The 27,988-nt window shown below is 39.8% G+C and overlaps 1 long non-coding RNA gene across 2 annotated transcripts; it reads right to left on the minus strand.

The window, feature by feature from the left end:
• Positions 1 to 27,886, minus strand: LOC118484856. Of its 2 annotated transcripts, XR_004874755.1 has the most exons (7): positions 27,570 to 27,886; positions 24,023 to 24,186; positions 1,074 to 1,203; positions 918 to 952; positions 765 to 809; positions 236 to 640; positions 1 to 154 (listed from the first exon to the last, which is right to left on the minus strand). It is a non-coding gene; the product is annotated as an uncharacterized LOC118484856 (long non-coding RNA). The 2 variants fall into 2 exon arrangements; XR_004874756.1 differs by lacking the exons at positions 918 to 952; positions 1,074 to 1,203.
• Between the last annotated feature and the right edge of the window lie 102 nt (positions 27,887 to 27,988).

Consider the following 27,988-nt stretch of genomic DNA (forward strand, 5'->3'; position numbering starts at 1 on the left):
TATCAAACATTAAGGGTTTACTTCAGTGATCAAAAGTGATTCAACATTGAATTAAAACAATGTTGGTTTTAAACATTTGATTAGATAATATACATGATGGCATTATCTCACAAGTTATGTAGTCCTTTTAGTCGCAACACTTCTTGTGAGCATACTACAAAAAACAACAAACTTATCAACCACCAGTTCCACCGCACATAATAAACCATGGAATAAAAAAACCAACATTAATTACCTTAAGACTGCCATTGCAACCATGTGTCGGTTGTCTCCAAAGCATCAATGGAATCCTCCTCCTGACAAATTCGACACTCTGCCGTTGATAATAAAGGCCTTTCTCATCAGAAGACGCCATCTCCTAACTCCTTTTAATGGGTTGATTCACATCCAGAACCAAGTAATCACTCATCTATTTACAACGGAAGGCTGTATGCACACAACATTTTTAAACACGACACGACTGACAGCCGTATGTTAAACTGAGAGAATTATAAAAATGAACTTCTGACTGCCTCTCATTTTTTAATTTTTTTCTCCAGAAGAAACCACACTTGAACTTTGAAACAGGAAGCGTGGAAATAGCATCTTGAGATAGACACTGACTTTGACTTCCAACATCCTTGCCTAACTCGAGCAGTTCCTACAATTGGGATGGCATCATTTGTAACAAATCTTAAACTTTCATTTCAAAATACGAATAACCATTACATACACAAACACATGTGGAGAGCAAATGTAATTATTAAAGAATAAACATATCAAACCTCATAAGTCATGTTGTCAGGATCAACATTATCTTCCCGAACAACCTGTACAATATAGACATCTAACCTTGTTATTTACACATAATCAATTGGATTATCATAAAGATTAGATTAAATAAAATGTGACAAATATATAGTGAGAAATCTTTCGACCTGATAATCTCGAGGGTTATGATTACTATGTGGACCTGAGATATGTAATCATATAAGAAAAAATAAATTAAGACACTCATAATGCCCATAAATCTTTCATTTTAATGATTCCCTCAAGGTTAAAGACACTCATAATGCCCATAAATCTTTACATACCACAGTTTGAGTTTTTGCTAAGAGTTTCTCACATAATCCCTTCATTTCCTAAGATTAAGATAGACTTTGACTGTTATGCCACACAAGTTGCCTTCCAACCAGCAAACCAGCTTTTCGTCATTACATGCAGCTTTGAAATGCATATTTGGAGGGTTACATTCTAGTTACATCCAAACAAATAATTTGAAATAATTTAAATTATTTAAATTTCTGCATTTATCATATACAAACAAATTAGCGGTCTTATGCAAGTTATAACGATGAAACAACGATCTTAATAAGGTTATAGGATTCAATCAGCGGACTTCAGAAGTCCTTTCAATAAAACAGCGAACTTCGGAAGTAATTTGAATCAAACAGCGGACTTGCAGAAGTCATTTGAATCAAACAGCGGACTTAGAATTGGCTGGAAGTTCGCTGATATACTGCAAAGTACATATGTTTATAGTGTATATTTTGGTCAGTTTTCGGTTATTTTGAGTCTAGTTTAGGTTAGAATTTAGATACTGCTGACGTTAAGCGTTGATTTCAGGTCCCGTAGCTTAAAGTGATTAAAAACGAGTCAAAACGAGCAGTTTGGAAGAAAAACGGGATCCGTACGCGAATCGGAAAGCTGAAATCAAGAAAAAATAATATATTCAGGAGAGGGGGGGCGCCGCGTGACGCCTAGCCCCCCTCGCGCCATGCCTAGCCTCTATTTCGTAAAATTGTTGTTAGCATCTAGGGTTTTGAGGAATGATTCCCAAGAAAACAACACATAACCCTAATTACGAATTTGAGACTTTTTTGGGCGAACTTGGAGCATTCTTGGCGCATAATCGGAGATCTCAAGGCTTTGGAATCATTGGTACGAGTCAAGGGCGAAGAATCGGAGGATCTATCGGGTTTTCTAATCCCTTGTTTTGTCGATTTCTTTCTTTAGAACTTGTTACAATGAATCCTTTGTTAGACATCTTTGTTTTGTTTTCACGTTTTAGTATGCTTGGCTAAACATTTAAGCCACCTAGACTTGATGAATGGATTGATGTAAAGATTTTACCGGTTTTATTAATTGCATGATTCTTATGAACTAATTGTGTTTAGTAAACGGTTTGGTTTAATGGTTTGATGTATATGCGTGCTTTGATTCAGTTTACTGTTATTATTTGCTTCATATGATTCTTAGTGACGGTCTATATCATAACATAGAGTCATATTAGGGTTTAGGATTTCGGTGAGTGTCTATATCACGTTAGAAAACCTTAACTCTTTAGGGAGAATCGGCCGGTAATCTCTAGAAGTAAATGGTAATAATTTGCTAAGTCTTAGTGTTCTACTAGTCCTAATACCTGGGAAGTGAGGGGCTATTGGTAGGTCTTACCCGGCGAATTGCTTTAGATAGTCCTTGGAAAAGGTCATGTCTTGGTTTACATGTCGGTTTTATTAGTCTATCAAATCAAACTAATTACTCCAAACTACCCTAGATCTATGATTGGGAAAGAGTAGGTCACATTAGGGTACTTACACAATAATTAGACAACTGGGAAGACGTATAATAACCGGTAGGATTAACGGCCTAGGTAGTTCCACAGGTGTCTCCTTGAGAAGGGTCGAGGGGCTTAGTTGGTTCTTAATAGGTTTAGTATCATACGATCCCGGTTCCATAATTCATGCAGTTAATTTAATCGGTAATCTCTTAAAAACGATCCAGGATTCTTGTCTAGGTGGCCTTGTTCTCATATAAGGAAAGTCCTCAGTCTTAATTCGTGTTTAGTCTAATTCTAGTTTAATTTAGTAGTAATATAGATTTCCTAGATTTTCCGTAACCCCCCTCCCCTAAACCAAATAAACAAGTTAAGTCGTGTCTGTCAGCATCTGTTAGAGTCTAATTTACGTGATACATAGAGTCCTGTGGTTCGATATCCGGACTTCCTAGGTTATACTACATTGATCGGTACACTTGCCGATTGTGTGGTTTTAGGTCGAGTCTAGAATTAAAGCTTTGTAGTGTCTAGTTTAGAGAGTCTAATTTGGTTAATTTTTATAGTCTGTTTAGCACACATCAAGTTTTTTGGCGCCGTTGCCGGGGACTCTTGGCAATCGCGTTCACTAGCTTTGATAGACTTCATTGACAAATACGTGCTACGTGTTTACTTTGTTTTGTGTCTTTTATTTTCATCTTGAGTCGTAGTAACTATTGTTTGCTTTTCTTGTGTTCAGGTTTTTGCTTGTAGTGGATGCCACATCTGCGCTCGCACGGACCACCACCACCAGTCAAGCAGTCATCATCTCAATTGGGCCAAGGCCCTCAGGTTACTTCTTCATCCTCTACTCGGTTCCCCAATTTCGATTCCACCCCGTTACCCACCCCACCTCCTACACCACCACCTTCGCCAAACCATTCACCTAAAACTTTACCCAAGGTTTCCCCACCCGATAGTCCTACTTCTAGTACCTCTAGTAATCCAGAAAACTTAGAACCAATGGCAAACCCTAGGCAAACCGTCCATCAGCAAGCCACCCAAATTTCACCGGCCTCGCTTCACCCATCATCGTTCCACCCATAGTCAATGAAAACTCATGGCAGATTCCATCTTATGCCATGCAAGCCATCACCAATACCATCCAATTCCATGGCCGAGACGATGAGGACGCCCCGGCCCACATCAACCGTTTCTCTCGTATGGTAGCTACCTTTAGCCTTCACGGTGCACCCAATAATGCCACCTACTTACAGCTTTTCCCATTTTCACTAGCTGGCCGTGCGGCTACTTGGTTGGACTCTCAACCAACCGGCACCTTTACCACTTGGGCGGGGCTTCGTCAAGCCTTCTTGAATAAGTATTTCCCGCCCGCTAAAGCCTCACGTCTTAGAGACCAAATCCACTCTTTTCGCATGGAGCCCGACGAACCTTACTACCTTGCTTGGGAGCGTTTCCAAAACCTGTGTGCTCGTTGCTCCCAGCATGGTCTTTCCGACTGGGCTTTATGTGAGAAATTTTACAACGGTCTCACCCAAGAGACTCGTGATAGGTTCGATACTAATGCGGGGGGCATATGATGGGTATTCTTACAGTTGCTGAGTATCTAGAGCGTTTTGAGGCATTTGCTCAGTCTCAATTCCAATCACGATCCGATCAGAGGTATCAAAGTGGTGGTTCCAACACAACTACTAGTGCACCCGCCCGAGGGGTGAACCATGTCACAATGGATCCTAGTTTAGCCTCTGTTTTGGAAAACATGTCTAGGGAACTTAAAGAAATCAAGGCTAAGGTAGACAAATGTGAGTTTTGTGGAGGGGGTCACGACACGAATGCGTGTCCATTACTTGTTGGTGAGGAGCAGGTCGATTTTGTAGGAGGAGGGTTTGGTAGAGGTCAACCTAGCGGTTTTGGTAGTAATAATAATTTTGGGTCGGGTTCGCGAAATAATAATAATAACTTTAATAATAATGGCACGTTTCGCTCAAATGGACCCCATGGCTTTCAAATGGCTCAAAACCCAAATAGGGGCCAAAATTCACTTTTTGGTGGGGTTCAGGTGGGCAGTTCAACAAAGGGTTCAATGGGCAGGTCAAGGATGGGGGGTCAAAAAACCAAGGTCAAACAGGTCAAGGTTCAAACTATGATCTAGGGGGTAGTTTAGAAAGGATGGAGTCCATGATGAGTCAACTAATTGTTAGGGACCAAACCACTCAAAAGACCCTTAGTGAACACGATCTCATGCTTAGGAACCACCAAGCCTCATTCCAAGACCTTCAATGAGTCGTAGGGGATATGTCTAGAAAATTAGAGGAGAGGCTACCCGGTCAGTTTGCAGGTAACACCCAACCCAATCCCAATGCCCATGCTAAAGCCATTACCACTCGTAGTGGCAAGACCGTAGGAAACCCTAGAGTCGAGGAGAGAGTAGTTGATGAAGAGGGAGATGTGATAGATGAGGAGATCGAAATGGAGGCTCCCGGCAAAGTGCAAAAGAGGCTAAGCCCAACAAGTATCGCACAGCCCGGTGAGTCTCAAAGTGAGAAGAAAGTTGAGAATACCCCTATAGACGTTAGACCTTCACCTTTAGTGAACCATGCGTATGTTCCGTTTCCCTCACGCCTTAAGAACCAAAAATACTCAAGGGAATACAGACAATTTCTAGACATCTTCAAGCAATTGAAGATTAATCTACCGTTTATAGAGGCACCACAATCGATGCCTAAATACGCGAAGTTCTTGAAAGATCTCCTTAGGAACAAAGAGAAGTTAGGAGAGTTATCTAACGTCCCGTTGAATGGGGGATGTTCTGCCGTTGTGTTAAATAAGCTTCCCGAAAAGCTTACCGATCCTGGTATTTTTACCATTCCTTGTCTATTCGGTAGCAACACCAACACTAGAGCTTTGGCCGATTTAGGTGCCAGCATCAACTTGATGCCCTTTTCTCTTTATGAGAAGCTAGACCTAGGAGAGCTTGCACCTACCCGAATGACATTGTCCTTAGCCGATCAGTCCATTAAGTACCCTAGGGGTATAGTTGAGAACTTGCTAGTTAAGGTAGACAAATTCGTGTTTCCCGCCGATTTCGTAATTCTTGATATGGAAGCGGATGAGAGAGTTCCCATTATACTAGGTCGTCCTTTCTTACGTACCGCGAAAGCTCTCATAGACGTTTACGATGGTAAGATCACCCTTAGGGTCGGTGAGGAGAGAGTTACGTTTGAGATAGACCGTTCCATGAACCACCTGAGTGGTTCGGATGACTATAGTGGTCCTTGCCATTCCGTCTACTTCTTGAATTCGTTCATCTCATGTGTCGATCATTGCTTAGAATATATTAGTGGTGCGGACCTAGTGGTAGGAGAGACGGTAGAAGAGGAGGTGAAGAGTGTAGTTGAAGTTGAAGAGGAGGGGATTCCTTTAATCCCCAATGTGTTAGCGGTTAGTGATGATACCACCCAACCCCCACCCTTAGAACTTAAGGTACTTCCATCTCATCTAGAGTATGCTTTCTTAGGGGAGGGTTCCGAGCTACCCGTTATTATTTCATCCGCGTTAGAGGAAAGTGAGAAATTGAGGTTGTTAGAGGTTTTGAGGGCCAATCGAGAGGCCATTGCATGGATGTTGTCCGACATAAAGGGCATAAGCCCTTCTTATTGCACTCACCGGATACTCATGGAGGATGATTTTAAACCGGTGGTGCAACCCCAAAGAAGGCTTAACCCCAACATGCAAGATGTAGTGAAGAAGGAGGTTCTTAAACTCCTAGATGTCGGGATAATCTATCCCATTTCCGATTCACCTTGGGTTAGTCCCACTCAGGTTGTCCCCAAGAAGGGGGGGATGTGTCACGGCCCTCGGCCCCGGTTTGACCCGGTCTAGGGCCGCGAGGCAGGAATCCCGTGGTATTTATTTTAGGCAACAGCGGAAGTCTTTTTAAAACAGGATCTTTAAATATTAAAACTGCTCGTATATGTATAATATAGGGATAAATCCCATAATTTACAATAAGGTGATCTCACTGGGAAATCTTTATTTTCTCAAAACATGTTTCTTTATTTATTTCAATTGAGCCACTTTTCTAAGCTTGTAGTGCTCCACGGCACTTTTTCTTTGCTCACAACAGATCCCCTGAAACATGTTTGAAAAAGGTTTTGTCAGCAGGGAAAATACTGAGTGAATCATTCATTTTACTAAAAATGACACATTGGTTATAAATTACAGTATTAAGAGTGATTACAATGTTTCTGATATCAAACCAACTACCTTGTCACTCGAACATCCATCGGTAGCCTCTTTACCCGATGGTGTCTGTGACTATGGTCATATCACTCATTGGCTAACTCTTTGTCCAATAGTGACGGTTATCAAATAATGTATACAAAACCCCACATACCGGCTGTAATTTGGTGATTACAAAGACTTAATCCCTGTAATTATAACTTTGAAAATAACTTGGAGTTTTGTAAAACAGTTGATAAAAAGAGAATGACTCACATTGCAGATTTAACGAGCAGAGTATAAGCCTACTGATTAGCCTTGATTAACCTAATTTAAATAACAATGCACACACAAACGGGTTAGTAACTAATACAGCAGTTACGACAATTCCCGAGATTAAACGCTCACAACGATTTACAAGTGCAATACTTAACAATTCAGCAGATTCACAACGAATGACAGAGTATAGTCCGAGTTCGAACAGCACTCAAACATTCAAGTCGAAATCACGATGAATAACAAAGTATAAACTCAATTTGAGCAGCACTTAAACAATCGTTGGATAGTTTCAATCGATCGGACGTTGAATCGTAATAGCGATCGAGTTATTACCCTGATTGCGGCAGCGTTTCGAGATTAGTGTGTGTTGTGTAGTAATCGAACTATAACTCAGTGAATATTATGAATTTGTACGTCGAACGAACAGTAAACTTCAAGTGCCAACCCCACCTATTTATACTGAATTTTTGTTCCCCCCGCGTGTCGCGACAGAGGACATAAGTCCTGTCGCGTGTCACGACGGATGACAATTCTAGGGTAGGGTAGGTTCGTGTCCAGGTAGCTTGGGTGAGTCACAATTAAACGAATTTTAACTTCTACAGCAAGTATTGAAGATAATCACCAGCTAGGGTTTACCCCCCTGAGTTTTAGGGGCCCTGATCCTGATTCCGATTGTTATGAAAATTTTAGGGTTTATGCAGAATTACTTGGGTTTCTCAATTAGGGTTTCCTTAATAGATAATTAACCTACTAAGTATTAATTTTAGTGAGAGTTGTTACATCCTCCCCACCTTAAGAAAAATCTCGTCCTCGAGATTCAAAATAGATGAGGATATTTCCGCTTCATTTCTGATTCCAGCTCCCAAGTATATTCTGGTCCTCTCTTTGAATCCCATTTGACTTTGACTAGCACTAGTCGCTTGTGTTTGAGAAACTTTACTTTTCTATCTTCTATCTGTAGTGGTTTCTCTACGAATTTCAGCTTTTCATTTACCTCTACATCTTGAAGAGGTACTACCAGGGATTCGTCAGATAAACATTTCTTGAGATTGGATACATGAAATACATCATGTACTCCAGCTAATTCTTCTGGTAGTTGTAAGCGATAAGCAACTGGTCCTATTCATTGTATTACTAAAAATGGTCCTATGTATCTTGGACTCAGCTTTCCTTTCTTACCGAATCGTACTACTCCTTTCCAAGGAGAGACTTTCAAGAGTACTTTGTCTCCGATTTGAAATTCTAGTGGTTTGCAGCGGTTGTCTGCATAGCTTTTCTGACAATCTCTAGCAGTCTTTAATCTTTCCTTGATTTAAGTTATCTTGTCAGTAGTTTCTTGCACAATTTCTGGACCTGATAATTGACTTTCTCCTATTTCTGCCCAACAAACTGGGGTTCTGCACTTGCGTTCATACAGTGCTTCGAATGGAGCGGCTTCGATGCTTGAATGATAACTATTATTATAGGAGAATTCAATTAAGGGTAAGTGGTTGTCCCAATTACCACCAAAATCAATTACACATGCTCGAAGCATGTCTTCCAAGGTTTGTATCGTCCTTTCACTTTGTCCGTCCGTTTGAGGATGATATGCAGTACTCAAATTGAGTCGAGTTCCCATTGCTTCCTGGAAACTAGTCCAGAAATGGGAAGTGAAACGACTATCCCTATCTGATACAATGGAGAGTGGGACTCCATGTAAAGATACTACTTCATCCACATACAATTTGGCTAATCTTTCCATGCTAAAGGTTTCCTTCATTGGTAGAAAATGAGCTGATTTGGTTAATCGATCCACAATTACCCAAATTGCATCATTACCTTTCTTGGTTTTGGGTAACTTAGTAACAAAATCCATTGTTATGAGTTCCCATTTCCATATAGGCATTTCTAACTGTTGTAGTAGTCCGGAAGGTTTCTGGTGTTCGGCTTTAACTTGTGAACAAGTAAGACACTTAGATACGTATTCAGCTATATTCTTTTTCATTCCTATCCACCAGAAATTTCTTAAATCTTGGTACATCTTATTGTTTCCTGGATGTATGGTATACCTAGATTTATGAGCTTCTTCTAAAATCTTATTTCTTAATTCTCCTTGCTTAGGTACCCAAATTCGTTTTTTGTGGAATTTCCAAATTCCATCATTTCCTTGCTCTAGTTCCTTTATATAACCTTTCATTCCTTCAGCATCGTCCTTGATTGCTGTTTCCTGAACTTTCTTTAATTGTTCCCTTAAATCTATTTGTAGATTTAATCTAAGAGCACGGACTCGCTTTTGTTTTTCCTGATACTTACGACTTAAGGCATCTGCGACTACGTTCGCCTTTCCTTCGTGATATTGAATATCACAGTCGTAATCGCTTAGGATTTCCATCCATCTTCTATGCCTCATATTTAACTCTTTTTGCCCAAATATGTACCTTAAACTTTTATGATCTGTATAAACAGTAAACTTACTTCCATACAGATAATGTCTCCAGATTTTAAGGGCAAAAATTATGGCTCCTAATTCTAAATCATGAGTCGTATAATTTTCCTCGTGCTTTTTCAACTGCCGGGAGGCATACGCAATTACCTTCTTGCGTTGCATCAACACACATCCGAATCCTAATTTTGAAGCATCACAATATACTTCAAAATCTTCTGTTCCTTCGGGTAAGGCTAAAATTGGAGCATTCGTCAATTGGTGCTTTAAAATTTTAAAAGCTTCTTCTTGTCTATGTTCCCATTCAAACTTAGCGGCTTTACACGTTAACTTAGTCATAGGTACAACTATCTTAGAGAAATCCTTAATAAATCGTCTGTAGTATCCAGCTAAGCCTAGAAAACTTCTAATTTCCATAGCTGTTTGCGGAACCTTCCATTTGGTGATTGCTTCTATTTTAGCAGGATCTACGTGAATTCCTTCGTGATTCACCATGTGACCTAAAAATTGTACCTCTTGCAGCCAAAATTCACGCTTCGAGAATTTGGCGTAAAGTTTTTCTTTTCTTAACAAAGTTAAGAGTGCATGTAGGTGTTTGCAATGTTCTTCCTGACTTTTGGAATAAATAAGTATATCGTCGATGAAAACGATTACAAATTTATCCAAATATGGTTTACAGATCCGATTCATCATGTCCATAAATGTTGTTGGGGCATTTGTTAGTCCAAAGGGCATGACTGTAAACTCATAATGACCATACCTAGTTCTGAAAGCAGTTTTAGGTATGTCTTCTTCTTGTACTTTTAGCTGGTGATATCCGGAGCGCAAGTCTATCTTAGAAAAATACCTAGCGCCTTGAAGTTGATCAAAAAGATCGTCAATCCTAGGTAATGGGTACCGATTCTTAATTGTAACCTTACTTAGTTCCCTATAATCGATACACATTCTCATCGATCCATCTTTCTTTTTCACAAACAACACTGGTGCTCCCCAAGGGGATGAACTAGGTTGTATAAATCCCTTGCTTAATAATTCATCTAACTGCTTTTTCAATTCTAGCATTTCGGTGGGTGCTAGTCGATAAGGTGCCTTGGCTATCGGTGTAGTACCCGGAATTAGATGAATTCTAAACTCTACTTCTCTATCGGGTGGTAACCCAGGTAATTCTTCTGGAAAGACGTCTGGGTATTCTGAAACTATAGGGATGTCCTGGAGTTCCTTACTTTTAGTGTTAATGATTACCAAAATCATATACACCATTTCTTGTTTTCTTGAATAACTAGCCAACTTCATTACTGAAATGAATTTCAGTGGCTTTCGTGGTTTATCTCCTGTAATTAAAATTACCTCCCTATGGGAGTACAGATTTCTACGGAATTCTTATCACACAGGATCCGAGCATGGTTGGCTATCAACCAATCCATTCCTAACACTACATCGAATCCGGCTAACTTCATAGGTAACAGGTTTGCAGAAAACTTATGGCCTAACAGTTCTATCTTTCCTTCTTGCAAAACCTTATTTACGTTAACAGAATTCCCATCTGCCGTTTCGACTGTAAAAATTTGCCTAAGGGTGGTTAAAGGTAAATTAAGAGCTTGGCAGAATGAAGTATTGATAAAACTTTGGTTTGCACCAGAGTCAAATAATACTTTTGCATAAACGTCGTGAACTAAGAACGTACCAACTATTACATCTGGGATGAGTTCTGCTTCCTGGGTAGTTAGCTGGAATGCTCTAGCATTTTTCTTAGTAGCTCCGTCAGTTGGTTTGCCTTTGTTATCTGCTGGTTTAACCAATAGGGCATTCGGGTTTGAAATGCCCAGCTTCTCCGCAATTATAGCAGACCCTGGTCTTTTTCCTACAATCTTCCTCGCGATGTCCTATCATTTTGCAAAAGTTGCAGGTTACATTGCACCTTCCAAAATGATTCTTTCTACAATTTCTGCAAAAAAGCGGATTTGCGGCTTGCCTCATTCCTCTCTTTTTAAACCTATTGTTATTATTACCCAAACGAAATCCTTGGGTAATCTTTTGTGCCAATTCCTTCTTTCGATCTTCTTCTCTTGCACGTACCAGTTCATCAGTTAGGGTATTAGCTAATTCCACAGCATCGTCAATAGTGCGAGGTCTCGCAACTTTAACGATGTTACGGATTTCACTAATTAATCCTCAAACATAATGGGAAATGAGTACCGGTTCTGGCGAAGCCAGTGTTGGTACCACTCTAGCATATTCAAAGAATGTCGAAGTATAACCACGACAATCTACACCCGTCATACGATGATTTAGGAACTTATTTGCCATTTGTTCCTTTTCATATTCAGGACAATATTTTCTTTCTACAAGAATCTTAAATTCTTCCCATCTCATAGCATAAGCCATCCTTCTTCCTTTTGCTTGTAATACCGTGTTCCACCATTCTAGCGCCCCTTCTTTGAACAGATTTGAAGCATACATAACCTGATCTTCTTCGACACACTTACTTATTGCAATTACTGCTTCGGTTTTCTCTAACCAACGCAGTACTGCAGTTGCTCCTTCGTTACCTGCAAATTCAGCGGGTTTGCAAGCAAGAAATTCTTTGTAAGTGCAACCAGGCGTTGCAGCTTTCATTTTCTTAAGAAGTGGAGCTTGTCGTGGATTATTATCATCATGATTGCTGCCTCCATTTACACTATGACTAAAATTGTCTTCCTATCTACGTTTACTAGGGATAATTTGTTGCGGTTCAACAGGTTTCTGAGCAGCAGCCATGATTGCAGGAATAGCATTAGCTATCCCTTGAGTGATGATATTTTCAATATCTTGTCTAGTCATATATTGGTTTTCCTGATTTTGCTCAGATTGATTCCCTTCATTAACTGGTTCATTACTAGCGTTTTCCATCTGCTAATTATTATAGATATAACTATTAGTATCAAATGATTATAACTAAAACAAAGGTAAGTAATCACATAAATCTTTTTCACATCACACATATATATAGTCAAAATTGTCGATGTTTCGACTTCTATTTTTATAGATTATATAGGCATCCATACACACTGTTTATCTTACAATGTTTTATTTCCCATTTTACAAAGTTATATTTTACTATTACTGTTATTATACAGACATTCTTCCTAACCCCACTATTCTTTGGTCAACTGACAGTTTAGTAGTGACGCTCCCTTTCGTCGTATTTCCAGGAGATTTGTTCCCCCATTTCTCGGATCCTATTCCCTGTACCTATCAGCTCTTCACCAAACTGACGAAGTTCGGCTAAGTTTTCGTTGCTCATTGGAGGATTGGGGATAGGTTCTGGATTAAACTGTGGGAGGAAGGAATAAGGACTGTTGATCATATTTTGGAATTGCCAGTCATTCGTCCACCATTCTTCCATTTGGCCTAAAGGTCGAGTGTGGATTAGTGGGTCTGGAATAGCTGGTTCCAGATTTACAGGAAGTTGGTTTTCGGCCGGGTAAGGATATAGATTATTATGGATAGGGCTAATGACATCACAATTTGCCAGTAGACGGTCTATTTCGTCTTGAAATGTGATTTCCTCAGGTTGTCTAGAGCTCTCTCCAATTTCTATTCCTTTTTGTTTAGAATCTTTCCTTATTTCTATCTCTGCTGGCTTAGAACTTTCTCCGGTTTCAATTCCTTTTCCTTTGTCTATAGGGTTTTCTATTTTGGGGAGTTTCCTAGTGGCTGGCTTTCTTCTGCGCACTTTCCTCCATCCTACATATCTTCTTCTCTTTTTAGGTTTTGCTTTTTCCAGCGGTGGAGCTTGGAATTCCAGAGGTTCCTCTATGTCAGCAATATAACCAGTAAAGTCGTGGGAGACTTCAATTGGTACTGGGTAGAGGTTGAGATTCTGAAATGCTTCCGATATCTCATTCATGTTGGATAGCATATATGCAAAATGCACAAAAATGCTAAGTTAAAACTTTGGAACAAAGTTTTACAAGTAAACATTAAAGTTTTATTGCATACTAATTTGTACAAAAGATAACAGGAAAGAGAACACACTAGGATTTATTTATTTACTGGGTAGTAATTTTCTACTACACCAGGCTTATTGATATTAGAGGTTTGCATTCTCTGCTACGGTAGCTAACATATAAAGATTTGCCCATTTTTCATCTAATTTGTCTTCCCAAGGTGGATTATTGCCTAATTCCTGAATTTCTGGATTAAACATCACTTTCTTGTCTTGGGGTTTCTTTATTTTCTCCTGTCCCTTCATAAGAATCGAATTTCTTTTATCTGGGGTGAGAGGATTTTCATAATTTACCTTACGGACAAAAATCCCTTCTTCCAGATCTGCTGGACGTTTTGAGGAAGAGGTTCCTTTTTCTGTGGGTGCAGTATCTAATTTGTGGTAGATAGCAGAAAGCTTTTGTTTACCCATACTGTAACTCAATAGTTAATCAGTTAATAAAACATATATTCACAGAATAGCAATTAAATTTCCTAAGTATTTCTTAATTACTTTAATAGGCTAAAAATCAATATTAAGCTTAAATCAGTGGCTCTGATACCACCTTTTCCTGTCATGGCCCTCGGCCCCGGTTTGACCCGGTCCAGGGCCGCGAGGCAGGAATCCCGTGGTATTTATTTTAGGCGACAGCGGAAGTCTTTTTAAAACAGGATCTTTAAATATTAAAACTGCTCGTATATATATAATATAGGGATAAATCCCATAATTTACAATAAGGTGATTTCACTGGGAAATCTTTATTTTCTCAAAACATGTTTCTTTATTTATTTACATTGAGCCACTTTTCTAAGCTTGTAGTGCTCCACGGCACTTTTTCTTTGCTCACAACAGATCACCTGAAACATGTTTGAAAAAGGTTTTGTCAGCATGGGAAATACTGAGTGAATCATTCATTTTACTAAAAATGACACATTGGTTATAAATTAAAGTATTAAGAGCGATTACAATGTTTCTGATATCAAACCAACTACCCACAGTACTTGTCACTCGAACATCCATCGGTAGCCTCTTTGCCCGATGGTGTCTGTGACTATGGTCATATCACTCATTGGCTAACTCTTTGTCCAATAGTGACGGTTATCAAGTAATGTATACAAAGCCCCACATACCGGCTGTAATTTGGTGATTACAAAGACTTAATCCCTGTAATTATAACTTTGAAAATAACTTGGAGTTTTGTAAAACAGTTGATAAAAAGAGAATGAATCACATTGCAGATTTAACGAGCAGAGTATAAGCCTACTGATTAGCCTTGATTAACCTAATTTAAATAACAATGCACACACAAACGGGTTAGTAACTAATATAGCAGTTACGACAATTCCCGAGATTAAACCCTCACAACGATTTACAAGTGCAATACTTAACAATTCAGCGGATTCACAACGAATGACAAAGTATAGTCCGAGTTCGAACAGCACTCAAACATTCAAGTCGAAATCACGATGAATAACAAAGTATAAACTCAATTTGAGCAGCACTTAAACAATCGTTGGATAGTTTCAATCGATCGGACGTTGAATCGTAATAGCGATCGAGTTATTACCCTGATTGCGGCAGCATTTCGAGATTAGTGTGTGTTGTGTAGTAATCGAACTATAACTCAGTGAATATTATGAATTTGTACGTCGAACGAACAGTAAACTTCAAGTGCCAACCCCACCTATTTATACTGAATTTTTGTTCCCCCCGCGTGTCGCAACAGAGGACATAAGTCCTGTCGCGTGTCGCGACAGATGACAATTCTAGGGTAGGGTAGGTTCGTGTCCAGGTAGCTTGGGTGAGTCACAATTAAACGAATTTTAACTTCTACAGCAAGTATTGAAGATAATCACCAGCTAGGGTTTACCCCCTGAGTTTTAGGGGCCCTGATCCTGATTCCGATTGTTATGAAAATTTTAGGGTTTATGCAGAATTACTTGGGTTTCTCAATTAGGGTTTCCTTAATAGATAATTAACCTACTAAGTATTAATTTTAGTGAGAGTTGTTACAGGATGACCGTTGTCATGAACGAAAAGAACGAGCTTATCCCTTCTCGTACGGTCACGGGTTTGCGCGTGTGCATCGACTACCGAAAGTTGAATGATGCCACCCGTAAAGACCACTTCCCATTGCCTTTCATAGATCAAATGTTGGAGCGTCTCACCGGTCAACAATTCTATTGTTTTCTAGACGGCTTTTCGGGTTACTTCCAGATCCCCATAGCACCGGAGGATCAGGATAAAACCACCTTCACATGCCCCTATGGCACTTACGCGTACCGACGCATACCATTCGGGTTATGTAACGCTCCAGCTACTTTTCAGCGTTGCATGGTCGCCATATTTCAGGATATGATAGAGACTTCCATGGAGGTTTTCATGGATGATTTTTCAGTTTATGGTAATTCTTTCGATGTGTGTTTGAAAAATTTGGAAAGGATGTTGAAGCGGTGTGTAGAGACGAAGCTCATGCTAAATTGGGAGAAGTGTCACTTCATGGTGACTGAAGGTATAGTGTTAGGGCATAAGATATCGAGAGAGGGTATTGAGGTAGATCGTGCAAAAATAGACACCATTAGTAGGTTACCTCCACCCACGAGTGTTAAGTCGATTAGGAGTTTTCTAGGGCATGCGGGCTTCTATAGGCGCTTCATTAGGGATTTCTCAAAAATCACCCGCCCCATGACCCATTTGCTAGAGAAAGATGTTCCATTCGTCTTCGACGAGGAGTGTCTTAAGGCCTTCAACTTCTTGAAGGAACAGTTGGTAAGTGCACCTATTCTTATCTCGCCCGACTGGAGCTTGCCGCTTGAGCTAATGTGCGATGCGAGTGACTATGCCGTTGGAGCGGTATTAGGACAAAGAAAGGATAAGCACTTCCACCCCATTTACTACGCGAGCAAGACGCTCAATGATGCTCAAGAGAACTACACTACCACGGAGAAAGAGCTTCTAGCCATAGTTTTCGCTTTTGATAAGTTCCGCTCGTACCTCGTTTTATCCAAGACAATTGGTTTCACCGACCACTCCGCATTACGTTTTCTTTTTCAAAAGAAAGACGCTAAACCCCGACTCATTCGGTGGATTCTTTTGCTTAGCGAGTTCGATATTGAGATTAGGGACAAGAGAGGGGCCGAGAATGTGGCGGTCGATCATTTATCGCGTCTAGAGGATCCCAAGAGGGAAGAGATTCATGAGGAGGAGATTGGAGACACGTTCCCTCACGAGTCTATAGAGTTTGTTGAGGCTGAGAAAGAAGGATTGCCATGGTTTTGCGACATAGCAAATTACCTCTCTAGTGGCAGTGTTGTGAAGGGGATGTCCACACAACAAAAGAAGCGTTTAATTAGTGAGGCAAGGAAGTATGTGTGGGATGATCCTTTTCTCTTTAGGATAGGAGGAGATAGAGTTCTTAGACGTTGTGTGTCGAGAGAGGAGGGGTGGAACATCATAAAGCATGTGCATGAAGGTCTCACGGGAGGACATCATGGTGCACACGCCACCGCTCAAAAGGTATTCGATTGTGGTTTCTATTGGCCTACCGTTCTTAGAGATGCCGAGGAGTTCGTGAAGATGTGTGATGCATGTCAACGAACCGGCAATATTTCCGCCAAAGATGAGATGCCTCAAAACCCCATACAAGTAGTAGAAGTTTTTGACGTTTGGGGCATCGACTTCATGGGACCGTTCCCAAACTCCAAAGGAAACCGTTACATACTCGTGGCGATTGACTATGTGTCCAAATGGGTTGAGGCTCAAGCTCTTCCCACAAACGAAGCCCGAGTAGTGTTGAAACTTGTCAAGAAGCTCTTTTCCCGATTCGGTACTCCTAAAGCCTTAATTAGTGACCGTGGCACTCACTTTTGCAATGCATTGATGGAGAAGTTGCTTGCACGCTACGGTGTCACTCATCGTTTGTCTACCGCATATCATCCATAAACAAGTGGACAAGTGGAGAATGCAAATCGCGGTATTAAACGAATCTTAGAGAAAACGGTGGGTAAAAATAGGAAAGATTGGTCGGACAAGCTAGACGATGCATTCTGGGCATTTAGAACCGCTTACAAGACACCTTTAGGAACCACAACTTTTATGATCGTCTATGGAAAAGCTTGTCATCTTCCCGTAGAGTTAGAGCATAGAGCGCTTTGGGCATTAAAAACCATTAATTTAGACATGACCGAAGCCGCTAGGAAGCGTTTCTTTCAAATTCATGAGCTTGAAGAGCTTAGGGATACAGCGTATGCTCGATCATTGGGAATGAAAGAGAAAATGAAGTTGTTGCATGATAGAAGGTTGAGAAAAGAGAAGGAGTTTAGCAAGGGCGACAAAGTGCTTCTTTACAACTCAAGATTGAAGCTTTTTGCAGGTAAGTTGAAATCGAAGTGGTCGGGACCTTTTATGGTTCACTATGTGTTTCCGTATGGAGCGGGTGGAAATCATGGATGAGAAGGATGGCCGTACTTGGAAGGTGAACGGCCATCGTTTGAAACAGTACATTGAAGGAGCGATAAATAAGGATGAGCGGGAGGAAATTCCTCTCGAAATCCCACCTAAAGCCGCCAATTAGTGTGTTGGGTGAACGCCCAAGTGTACATTTTGTATTGTTTGTATAAGTGTTTTCGTTTGAGTATTTTCGTGTTCTAACAAGTATTTTCGTAGATTTTCGGTGTTTGTTTTGTGTCGTTGAGATTTTTGCAGGTTTCGTCACCGCTATGGAACGGAAGAATCAAGAGAAAAGAGGTCCCAGGTATGTTTCATTGATACTTAGAAAAAATTTTAGGAGTTTTGGATGGTGGGGAAAGGCTTTGAAAAAAATTCTAAGGCATGAACAACACAAATTTTCGAAACCTTCTGTGAAAAACGACCCTAGGCGTGACGCCTGGGCCCTTCGCGTCACGTCTAGGGTAAAGGTTCAAAAAAAATTAAAATTGGCAGCGCCGCGTCACGCGACGCCCCCCCCCCCACCCCAAGCGTCGCGCGAGGCCCCCCTGAGTCGGTTTAAGTATTGTTTTTGACCCTGTTCGCTGCATATCTCCTTTCCCTTTCTCTAATACGAAACCCTAATCGCAAGAACACGAAAATCATCATATCTTGCTCATTTTTCCACCAAATCACTCCATTCTTCTTCCTAAATCACCACAATCACTTTCCCCACAATACCCACCATCAATCTCACCCGACATCGCGATAAATCTTCGCATTTTTGGACAAACTCGTGCACCACAAGTTCAAGGCTTCATTTTTCTTGCTAAATCCGACTCCAAGGTATGTTTTCTGCGATTTCTCATTAGTAGGTACCATTATTGCTTATTTGTAGTGTCGGGTCAGTCATGTTTTAGGTCTAGGGTTTAGGTAGTTTGTTAAAGTTGGGATTTTTGAGCCGTTGATGATGCTAGTGGTATACGGGTGGTTTTGTTTGGGATGTTTACATAGAATGCGGTTTGCGGATGGTTCGGGTTGGTTTACTTGGGGTTGTTTGAAACTTGTGAGTTATGTGTGGACATCTAGGCAACATGTTTGAACTACAAGGGGTTGTTTGGCTAACACTAAGAAGTTTTTGCTAAAAGAAATAGGTTTTTGAACTGATTTTTGCAAGTCGAATTAGTTTTCTAAACGGCTTTTGTTGCACAAAACGTTGCCCTACGGGTTAAAAGGTTCAAACTCTCACTTGTTTAGCCTCAAGTGTGGTGATATTTTGGCACTTATGCTTAATTGAGGACAATTAAAGTGTCGGGAGGAGATAGTGTACATTGAATCTTAGGTCGTTCGAGTTGTTGAGTCTAGTAGCTTTCTTAGAGTAGTACTTTGAGTCTAGTGTCGGGTTTACTAATATGCACGTACAAGTTCACAACATTTTGCCCGTACTCAATCTCCATTCGGGTAGAATGTTGTGTAACTTAAGCTTTTGTAAACAGTAACCCATGTTTTCGGAATTAGCCGTGAATAAAATGCTATACGGCTATTCTATTAAAAAAATAATAATAATTAAAAACACCAAAAATAGTTTGTGATTACTAACATTCTGCATTGGTTTCGTGTCAAATCTTTCTTGTTTTGCAGAAACATGTCAGGTGAAGGCTCATCGGTTAACCCAAGAAAAAGGAAGATCAAGTATCGTGGAAATGACAGAAGAGTTTACTCTCGAGTTGAGAGGATAGTTGATCACCCGGTTTTAGATTTTGAAGAGGATAGTGAAGAAAGGGTAAAGCTAAAGAAATATGTGGTAACTCAAATGTTGGAGCATCGCACGATCGATTGGGAGTGGTTGCAAAGCATGGGAGCTAGTGATCGTGTAGCAGAGTTGTTGGGGCCAAGACTGAGAGCGGCAACGGATTGTGATTGGCCGCAGTATACGGAACTGACACTTGAGTTCCATTGTACCTTTCATCACAAGGAAGGTACTTTTGCTGAGAAAGCGCGGTTTCGTTTTCATTGGGCAGGAATTTGTATGAGATGAGTATTGCTCAGTTTGGAGTGGTTTTGGGTTTTTACACGGAGGAGGAGGTGCAGACAGATGAGTTTGTTAATGGTTTAAGGGGTGTGTACAATCATCCTCGGCCGAAGTGTTTGGATTCGACGGATTTGGCTAGATTTTGGGAAACAAGTGCGACTCAACAGTTCGCCCAAACGAACCTTATCACATCGGTTCGCGATCCGATACATAGGTATATTCTGAAGGTATTGGCGACTACGGGTGTGGCGAGAAAGTCGGGTGAGAATAAGGCAAATTGGTTGGATATTTTTGCGTTGATGTGTATGGTGGAAAAAAAGGAATTGGAACTTGGCAAGTTTCTTCGCATGGTCGTGCAATCGACCTCGTAGGGGAGGAAAACGGGATGCAATGGATCTTGGGCCTTACATAGCTAGGTTGGCAAGGAATGTACGGGCTCTCACGAAATATAAGGTGGAACAGATGCATGTGAGTTTTCCAACGGTTTATTGGAGTGTTGCGGATTTACAGTTAGCGGGTGTTCTAACATCTTCGGACCCGCCGGAATGGAATCAATCACAGGGCGCTCCTCCGCCACGTCAGCCGGTACCTCGGCAGAGGCGTGAGGTCTCAGTTCCACAGCAACCACTTAGGCAATCACGACCTAGCCCGTTCACTCCTGAGGCTGCGTATGACATGACCCAGCAGCGATTTGATCAGTTGGAAAACAGGATGAGAGTTGATCACCAGTGGACGATGCAGAGCCACCACCGCCAGGATGACATGCTCAGGTATATGATGGCAGGTGTGAGCCTAGAGGTTCCTCCACCTTTTTCCAGGTTACTTCCTCCACCACAGTATGGAGGTGAGCAGCAGACCCCGTACGTCTATGGACAGTACCCGGGGTACGATCAGTGGGGAAGACAAAGTGGTTATGGCTATGTTGGACAGTATGGATGGCAGCAGGCTGGAGGTTCAGGAGTGCAGCAGATAGAGGAGGATACAGATGAGGAGTGATGGAGAGAGACTGAAGCAGCATATATCCTTTCATGTCTATTTTATTTTTATGCTGTTTTAGTAGTTCGATTTGGTTGTACTAGTAAGACATATGTTTTTATTTTTCTTTTGAATTTCGGATGTTTGTACGTTGAACGTTTGATAGTTGTTTGGTATGGTATGTTTGCTTTAGGTTGATGATTGGAGCCACTTTCCGTTCGTGTGAGAGAGAGTTTTTGGTATTGTTTGCTGAGCACGTTCGGTATTGGAGGGCGTTTATGTGGAAACGACTGGCACTTTGACAGTCTCACATATTCAGTTAAGTCGTTTTCCCTTTTTGTTGTTGTTGTTGTATATTTTATTTACATTTCGTTTGCAGTTTTTATTTTTAGGTAGTTGTTGAGTCGTATTTTCGTTTTTGCATTAGGGACAATGCAATCTCTAAGTGTGGGGATGGGATACATGTAAATAATCGAGTCTTATTTATGAAAAACACAAAAAAAATCAGAAAATGTCTTTCGAATAAAAGAAGTTTGCAATTAAAACGGAAAATGATAGAATAGGTGAATTTTTGCTTGGGTTGAAATAATAATAATATGAGACTTAAATAAATCGAGCTTGCATCTAGTTAGGGATATGTGGATAGGCCCGGGTTTGGTTTTAAGTCCTTTGAGTTAATATACCTTAATTGTTGGTCTGCTAGTGGGTTTTCGCCTTGGAGATGTGGGAAACTAAAACTGCCAATAATAGTATAAGGGGCACTGTTATAAGTTAAAACCGTTGGAGTTTGTGATTATGAAAAAAAATAGAATAAAAAGTGAGCTAGAAACTAAATGAAAGTAATGCATTCCTATGTAATCTGAGCTGGGGATAGCGACTCTACAGCAAGATTACCGCTAGGGTGTGTGAAATTGAATGTGCAAAGAAAAAGTAAAAAGTACCGAAAACCTAAGTAATCTGTGGTTGAGGATAGCGACTCTACAGCCGGATTGCCTCTTGGTTAGGGAAAGCATCGTCTAGACTCACGAATGATGTAAAAAAAAGAAAAAAAAATTTGATTGTAAACTCTCTTGGTTTTGATATAAGACGGTTGGGAATTGGTCCAGTGATCGTTCCTTTAGTCCTATAAGCTTGAGGCGGGAGTAGGTGGACTGTAGATTCTAGTGTGAGACCCTAGGTAGACTGACCGCACTTAAATTAAATTCACATGATAAGGGCTTAGAATTGGATTCAGGTTTAAAGTGGACAAGTATATTCGCAATCGCAGCTAACGCAAGCCTTGGTTTTAATTAAATATATCTATGTTTTCGACCCGAGTGATTATTTGTCTATGATTCCGTTGCATAATTCTTTTTCGATGACGAAAAAAGAGTAAGTGTGGGGATGTTTGATGTACTGCAAAGTACATATGTTTATAGTGTATATTTTGGTCAGTTTTCGGTTATTTTGAGTCTAGGTTAGGTTAGAATTTCGATACTGCTGACGTTAAGCATTGATTTCAGGTCCCGTAGCTTAAAGTGATTAAAAACGAGTCAAAACGAGCAGTTTGGAAGAAAAACGGGATCCGTACGCGAATCGGAAAGCTGAAATCAAGAAAAAATAAAATATTCAGGAGAGGGGGACGCCGCGTGACGCCTAGCCCCCCTCGCGCCACGCCAAGCCTCTATTTCGTAAAATTGTTGTTAGCAGCTAGGGTTTTGAGGAATGATTCCCAAGAAAACAACATATAACCCTAATTACGAATTTGAGACTTTTTTGGGCGAACTTGGAGCATTCTTGGCGCAGAATCGGAGATCTCAAGGCTTTGGAATCATTGGTACGAGTCAAGGGCGAAGAATCGGAGGATCTATCGGGTTTTCTAATCCCTTGTTTTGTCGATTTCTTTCTTTAGAACTTGTTGCAATGAATTCTTTGTTAGACATCTTTGTTTTGTTTTCACGTTTTAGTATGCTTGGCTAAACATTTAAGCCACCTAGACTTGATGAATGGATTGATGTAAAGATTTTACCGGTTTTATTAATTGCATGATTCTTATGAACTAATTGTGTTTAGTAAACGGTTTGGTTTAATGGTTTGATGTATATGCGTGCTTTGATTCGGTTTATTGTTATTATTTGCTTCATATGATTCTTAGTGACGGTCTATATCACAACATAGAGTCATATTAGGGTTTAGGATTTCGGTGAGTGTCTATATCACGTTAGAAAACCTTAACTCTTTAGGGAGAATCGGCCTGTAATCTCTAGAAGTAAATGGTAATAATTTGCTAAGTCTTAGTGTTCTACTAGTCCTAATACCTGGGAAGTGAGGGGCTATTGGTAGATCTTACCCGGCGAATTGCTTTAGATAGTCCTTGGAAAAGGTCATGTCTTGGTTTACATGTCGGTTTTATTAGTCTATCAAGTCAAATTAATTACTCCAAACTACCCTAGATCTATGATTGGGAAAGAGTAGTTTACATTAGGGTACTTATACAATAATTAGACAACTGGGAAGACGTCTTATAACCGGTAGGATTAACGGCCTAGGTAGTTCCACAGGTTTCTCCTTGAGAAGGGTCGAGGGGCTTAGTTGGTTCTTAATAGGTTTAGTATCATACGATCCCGGTTCCATAATTCATACAGTTAATTTAATTGGTAATCTCTTAAAAATGATCCAGGATTCTTGTCTAGGTGGCCTTGTTCTCATATAAGGAAAGTCCTCAGTCTTAATTCGTGTTTAGTCTAATTCTAGTTTAATTTAGTAGTAATATAGATTTCCGAGATTTTCCGTAACCCCCCCCCCCCCCTAAAACAAATAAACAAGTTAAGTCGTGTCTGTCAGCATCTGTTAGAGTCTAATTTACGTGATACATAGAGTCCTGTGGTTCGATATCCGGACTTCCTAGATTATACTACATTGATCGGTACACTTGCCAATTGTGTGGTTTTAGGTCGAGTCTAGAATTAAAGCTTTGTAGTGTCTAGTTTAGAGAGTCTAATTTGGTTAATTTTTATAGTCTGTTTAGCACACATCATTCGCTGTTTGGATGAGCAAAGTACCTAAAAGCGCTTAAAATTTCTCTTGCCACCTATAAGCACTCTTTTGATACTTAAGTCCACTATTTTTGCAAAAAAAATCGAATATTAATCTAGAAGTTTGAAAACTGGTGTGGACATTATTTAATACCATTTAGAAGGGATGATTTCAGTGACGAGAAGGTTTAATCCTCTGCTTCTGAGCTTTTGGCTTCTTTTGGAGATGTGAAACTCCTGCAAAGCTTAGATCTTGTCTAGGTATCCAACGGTGGTCTTTGAGCAGATTGCCGAAGCTCGTTTTCCCTGTCTATTAACCTGAAACAACAGATGCAAATAATTAAGAATGATTGAGTAGTAAGAGTGTAAAACAACTCGATCGAACCGGAAACAGCAGATGCAGCTCTTGATCGTCAAAATTCAAGTTCCACAATAAACTTTCATCACAAAAACAAAAAAACGGTAACTATCAATGCTCTCCTTGGTACTGAACACTGAAATAAAACTTTACATACCACAGTTTGAGTTTTTGCTAAGAGTTTCTCATATAATCCCTTCATTTCTTAAGATTAAGTTAGACTTTGACTGTTATGCCACACAAGTTGCCTTCCAACCAGCAAACCAGCATGGATTTCAAAGTTTTATATTTAATATTTATAACAATATGCATAGTGTTCATCGTTATAACAAAAAACACTAAATAGAACACTGTTAATGACTTGATGTCAAACCTAGCACTCAAAATTATCAGAACAATGTTAATGCCAAATGAATGATCTGTCACTCCTGCTTAGAAACTGTGTCTTTTCCTGTAACATTCCCAAAATTTTATTTATATAAAATATATAAAAAACTTATGTTATTTAAAGGATGCATCATGGGTAAGTTGACCAATAAAAATATAAGATGTTTTGGCAAAAATACATTATATTTGAACCTGCTCTGTTTTTAATGAAACTTGGTTCAAAATATAGATAAAATTATTTTTGTTCTAATGGCATATTCAGTATTTTATAAAACGTTATACTTTTAGGGGACTAGGGGTGGTTCACTAGTGATAGAATCTATCACTCCCACTATCCAATCAAGTCATGCCATGTGCACAACCAATATTCTATCACTAGTGATAGAAATGTAGAGGGGGTGGTATCACTAGTGATGGTATCACAACCTTTTTTATTTATTCCATCAGTGTACAACTCCTCAGCACTATAGTACAACCCACCATACACAAAGTTCCAAAGTTCAACGCGTGACCACCACAACGCGTTAACTCTTCCACACGTGGTGGATGTGAGTGGCGGCCGTGTATAACGGCGTGGTGGAATTCATCATGGAACAAAAACAACCCACCCCGGGTCCTCTTAAAGTTATAGGCGCCAAAGGAGTAAAATAGTTAAACTAATTATAATATATATTAATTAAAATAATTATAATAATAATATATTAATCTAAACTTACAATTAAAACTCATTTGAGAATTACATGCCTACGTCTGCATGTATAATTTAAAAAGAAAGAATCGAAAATTTATATTAAGCAGTACGTGTCTTACTTAAATCAAAGGATAGAACTTAAAGTTTGATAGAATTGCATGGATAAGAAGAAATTCAATACAAATGGATACGTGGCTAATGAAACGTAAAGACCAAGCTTAGAAATTCAAGTATAAATAAGATGATGAAGTTCATCTTTCATTTTACTCAAACTTCATGTCTTCACCTCACTTTCTCACTGTCACTTTATACGTACCCAATTTTCCTTAGTAATTCACTCTTAAATCCTACAAAGCCCTACCCTATTTTAAGTATTTTAACCCCTGATCACCGGTACCCTGTCCAAGTGACGTAGGGCCCCGTAACGTATGTCCAGGCTCTGCCTAAATTCGTTGGGGTTCTGTCTCGTGACGTAGGGATAAGTGGAATTGGGTCACTATACTTAATGTAAGTGCACTATATATTGTATTAAATAACCCAAGAGTTATACAACCCTCCTAAAGCACCCCTGACACCCTACACTTCTTAAAATACGCCCCATACGTGAAAAATGAACCCGAAATATAATATAGCATTAAAAATAAATAAAAAACAAAAAAAATAAGTTTAGGCGGGCCGCGTAAGGCCACACCATTAGTTGACGCGGGCCGCGACAAGGCAGGCCACCCGCCCTCCTCCGGAAGCCACCACGTGGCGACACGTGGCGAAGCTAGGGTAGTGACACCTCAAGGCTACGCTGTTGACCGGGTTGACGCGGGCCGCGCAAACCCTGGTCTTGTATTACGCAGGCAGCGAGAAAAGCTAAGTCAGACACTATATAAAGGAGGCATCGGCTGTCCATTTCAATTCGTTCAGAATTCATTTCTTTCTCTCAATTCTAAAGTGTAGGCATTATACACGGGTATAATACCCCCCTTATTAGCGAAGCTCTGTCTCGTTGTAAGTATCATAACCCCTGGATACGTATTAGATACTCTGCCCGATTGATCTAGGGTTCCGTAACGGCTGTCGTTGTTCTGCCCGACGTAGTCGTTGGAATGCCGTTCTCGGGAAGGGTATTACTAATGTTGAAACGGGTTATCATACTAACACATGTGCATTGTTTAATTACTAGATTATAACCAGGAAGTCCCAAAGGAAAGCCCTATAATAGAAATGTGAGTAATCTCCTTTTTATAAACAGTTTTTACAAAATCTTAAATATTTTACAATGCAATTTAGCAGTCATTGAGTCTTTGTAATTCTTCAATTACTGCCGGTATTATGGGGTTTTTTATACATTACTTGATAACCTTCACAATTGGACAACGAGTTAGCCAATGTGTGATATGACCATAGCCACAGATACGGTCGAGTGGCAAGTACTGAATGAGTAATTGTGTAGATATAAACATTGTAATCGCTCTCAATACTGTTTAAATTGATAACATTTTTCTTGATTAAACTGGGATTCACTCACCAGTATTTCTTGCTGATAAAATGTTTTTAAAACGCGTTTCAGGTAACACAATGTGAAAGCCAATTAGAATAAAGCCACCTCGTGAGCACTGACGGCTTGGAAAAATGTGCCGATAAAAGTTACCTAAAAGACGATCTTTTAAATTCAATAAAATAAGGGTTATCCCTATAAACATGTTATAACAAGAAACTTGGGTTTTACTCATGTGATTATATATTTAAAAATATGGTGGTTTTACTCTGATAAAATATTTCCTAACTACGGTTCTGATGAAATTTCCGCTGCCAAAATAATTAATTAATAACCGATACCACCGCCACTAAGTTCGCAGCTGCCCGTTCCCGAGACAGATGGGGGGCGGAGGTTGTGACATTTACATACTTCCACCATCTAATCATCAAAACCAGTATACTTTTTTCCCTCCTACAAAGTAGACCAATAAGAAGTGCTTGTACATTATGCATTATAACATATACCTAGTTTCCTATCAAGTACCAGTGACTACAATCCCCAAAAACACAACCATCAGAGAAACACTAAAGTCCGTTGAAACAATTCAACACAGATCCTTTAATCACGGAACCGATGCAGAAATTAGTAATAAAGCTGCTACTCACATTCCACCATTCATTCTACAAACATATTATTTCAAATTTCACATATTTTCATATTTGAACTTTCAAATCCCTAGCAAACCCCAAGATAAACAAATCGAACAACAAATAAAATAGTGAATACTTACTTACCTGGTGCTAAGGAGAACGGCTCCGATCGCCGGAGTGACTGGCGGATAAATACGGCTGTAGATCGATCACCGGTAGCTCCATTTGTGTAATCAGATTGTGTTTGTTTCTGGATAAAGAAGAAAGTGGTGAGATCTAGAAATGGTTTATTTATGTCGATATTTGTGCGCTTGTTTTGATTTTCCTCCAAGAAGCAAGTATAACGGAAACGATGAGGTCTGTTGATTGTAAATTAATAAGTTCTCTGTGAAATGAAATTGGTTTAGGGTTTGTGAAATGAGATTGAAGAAGATAGAGAGAGACGAAAGTGAATTTTAGAGAGAGAGTTGAGAGGTGATAAAGCATAGAGAAACAAAGATTACCCTTTTTATACGTCTGTTGTTTAAATTTTGAATCTGGAGCCATGTTTAAATTTTGAAACT

Source organism: Helianthus annuus, chromosome 12 (assembly GCF_002127325.2).
Source record: "Helianthus annuus cultivar XRQ/B chromosome 12, HanXRQr2.0-SUNRISE, whole genome shotgun sequence".
In the NCBI taxonomy this organism is placed as follows: Eukaryota; Viridiplantae; Streptophyta; class Magnoliopsida; order Asterales; family Asteraceae; genus Helianthus; species Helianthus annuus.